We start from the raw sequence: 3,631 nt of genomic DNA, 5'->3' as shown, positions 1-3,631 counted from the left end.
GCGGCGTGGCGGAGCTCGGCGGGGAGCAGGGAGGCGCGGGCGGCGGATAGATGGGCCTCGGGTGCCGGCTGCGGGCTTCCCGGGCCCGGGCGGCGCGGGGATCTGGGGACCGGGCGCGGGCGAATGAGAGGATGCCACGTGGCGGCGGTGGAGGCGGGATTTTTCGTCCGGCGGCGGGCGGACACGTCCGGCCGCGCGGAGAGGAGGGGGATCTAGGTCTAGGGTGGATTTGATCCGGAAATTTCGGGGGAGGTGCTATTTTATAGGTAGAGGGAGCTAGGAGAGTCCAAATGGGGTGCGGTTTTTGGCCACACGGTCGTGATCGAACGCTCTAGATGATGGAGCAGAGTTAGGTGGGTTTTGGGCCAAATTGGAGGGTTGTTGGGCTGCAACACACACGAGGCCTTTTCGGTCCCTCAGTTGACCGTTGGAGTATCAAACGAAGTCCAAATGATACGAAACTTGACAGGCGGTATACCGGTAGTAAACCAAGGCTGCTTGGCAAGTCTCGGTCCAATCCGGAAATGTTTAATCCTCACACACGAAAGAAAGCTAGAAATGACCACCGGAGAAGAACGAAGCGCCGGAATGCAAAACGGAGAACGGGGAAAATGCTCGAATGCATGAGACGAACACGTATGCAAATGCAATGCACATGATGACATGATAAGAGATGCATGACAACTATAACAACACACGGAGACAAAGACCCGAACCCGAGAAAATAAATATAACTTAACGCCGGAAACGGCAAGAGTTGGAGTACAAATTGGGTAAGTTACATCCGGGATGTTACAACACTCCACCACTACGAAAGGATCTCGTCCCGAGATCTAGGACTGAAAGAACGTTGGGTACTCAGAACGGAGGTGATCCTCGCGTTCCCAGGTAGCTTCACGGTCGGAATGGTGTGACCACTTGACTTTGAGAAATTTGATTGACTTGTTGCGAGTCTTGCGTTCAGTCTCTTCAAGAATAGCAACTGGGTGCTCACGATAAGAGAGATCTTCTTGGAGCTCAATGTCCTCGAAGTTGACGGTGCGGTCAGGAGTCTTGAATCACTTTTGGAGCTGAGAGACATGGAACACGTCATGAACATTTGCAAAGTTTGAAGGAAGCTCGAGTTGATAGGCGAGGTCACCTCTCTTGCTGACAATCTTGAAAGGTCCCACGTATCTAGGGGCAAGCTTCCCTTTGATACCGAAGCGACAAGTACCTTTCATAGGAGAGACGCGTAGGTAAACATGATCTCCGATCTCGAAAGCCAAATCACGGTGCTTACTATCATAGTAGCTCTTCTGACGGGATTGGGCTGCTTTGAGGTTATCTCGAATGACTTTGCACATTTCTTCTGCCTCTGTGATTAAGTCATTACCCAAAAGCTGACGTTCACCTGTTTCAGACCAGTTGAGAGGGGTAGGACACTTCCTGCCATACAGAATTTCAAATGGGGCCTTGCCCGAACTTGCTTGAAAACTGTTGTTGTAGGAGAATTCAGCATAAGGAAGACAATCCTCCCACTTCATGCCGAAGGAGATCACACAAGCCCTGAGCATATCTTCAAGAATCTGGTCGACACGCTCGACTTGACCGCTAGTTTGAGGATGGAAAGCTGTGCTGAAGCGGATGTTCATGCCCATGGCCTTCTGAAAAGAATCCCAAAACTTCAAGGTAAAGATGCTGCCACGGTCTGAAGAGATCACTTGTGGAATACCGTGCAGAGAGACAATACGAGAGGTATAGAGTTCCGCCAATTGAGCTGCAGTGATCGACTCTTTGATAGGCAGAAAACGAGCCACTTTGGTGAGTTTGTCGATGACAACGAATATAGCATCATTGCCACGCTTGGACTTAGGAAACCCAGTCACGAAGTCCATTTCAATGTGGTCAAACTTCCATTCTGGAATGGCAAGAGGTTGGAGGAGACCTGCTGGCCTTTGGTGTTCTGCCTTCACTCTTCTGCAGACATCACATTCATTCACGAATTGAGCGATCTCGCGCTTCATTCGAGTCCACCAATAAGCCTGCTTGAGGTCCTGATACATCTTCGTGCTCCCAGGGTGGATGGAGAGGAGAGAATTGTGAGCCTCGTTCATGATCACTTTACGGAGGTCACCTTTGGGTACAACAATACAATCCTCGAAGAAGAGAGTGTCCTTGTCATCAAGGCGGTAGCACTTGTACTTGGACTGACTCTTGGCAATCCCAATCTTCACCTTTTTCACCATAGCATCAAGAAGCTGGGCTTGGCGAATCTGGTCTTCCAAGGTAGGAGAGACTTGAAGGTTGGCGAGGAAACCCTGAGGAACAACTTGCAGATTATGTTTGTGGAAAGCTTCACAAAGCTCGGGTTGAAAAGGCTTGAGAATCAGACTGTTGCAGTAAGCTTTCCTGCTCAATGCGTCAGCAATCACATTGGCCTTGCCTGGAGTATACTCGATACTTGGATTATACTCTTGAATCATTTCGACCCATCGAGTTTGCCTGAGGTTGAGATTAGGCTGAGTGAAGATGTACTTAAGACTCTTGCGATCAGTGAAAATGTCCACTTTTCTTCCCAATAGAAGATGTCTCCAAGTCAAAAGAGCATGCACAACTGCCGCCAACTCGAGATCATGAGTGGGGTAGTTCTTCTCATTCGGCTTCAACTGGCGATATGTATAAGCAACAACTTTCTTCTCTTGCATCAATACTGCACCAAGACCTTGGAGAGAGGCATCACAAAAGACCTCTTACGGTTTGGATTCATCAGGCGGAGTCAGAACTGGAGCAGTGATCAATTTCTCTTTCAAAGTGTTGAAAGCAATGTCACACTCCGGAGACCAAACGTACTTGACGTGCTTCTGGAGAAGATTAGAGAGAGGCTTCGCGATCTTAGAAAAGTTGTCAACGAATCTTTGACAATAGCTTGCGAGACCGAGAAAACTGCGGAGTTGCTTCATGTTCTGAGGAGGTTCCCAATTCACAATTGCAGACACCTTCCCAGGATTCACGGCAATGCCCTTGGCAGAGATGATATGAACAAGATAAAGAACCTCATCGAGCCAAAATTCACACTTGGAGAACTTGGCGTAGAACTGATGTTCCCTTAGCTTATCAAGAACCAAACGCAAGTGCTTGGCATGATCTTCCTTGTTCTTGGAGAAAACCATAATGTCGTCGAGATAGACCAAAACGAAATCATTGGTGTAGGCATTGAAGATGAAGTTCATCATGCGAGAGAACGTCGGAGGAGCGTTGACGAGGCCAAAAGACATGACAGTGTATTCATATGAACCAAAGCTTGTCCTGAAAGCCGTCTTGGCAATATCTTGCTCACGGATTCGAATCTGATGATAACCCATGCGGAGATCAAGCTTGGAGAATACTCGAGCACCTTTGAATTGTTCGAACAGCTCATTGATGTTGGGAAGTGGGTATTTGTTCTTGATGGTCTTCTTGTTCACTAGACGGTAATCAACACAAAGTCGGTCCGTTCCATCCTTCTTCTTCACAAAAAGAACACCACAACCCCACGGAGAAGAACTAGGCCGGATGAGACCCATTTTCTCTTGAATATCGAGTTGCTTCTTCAGCTCCTTCAACTCTTCAGGTCTGAGCTTGTAAGGACGTTTGCACACAGGTTCCGTGC

Source organism: Triticum dicoccoides, chromosome 6A (genome assembly GCF_002162155.2).
Source record: "Triticum dicoccoides isolate Atlit2015 ecotype Zavitan chromosome 6A, WEW_v2.0, whole genome shotgun sequence".
Classification (NCBI taxonomy): Eukaryota; Viridiplantae; Streptophyta; class Magnoliopsida; order Poales; family Poaceae; genus Triticum; species Triticum dicoccoides.
Note: the sequence above shows the minus strand (reverse complement) of the source record.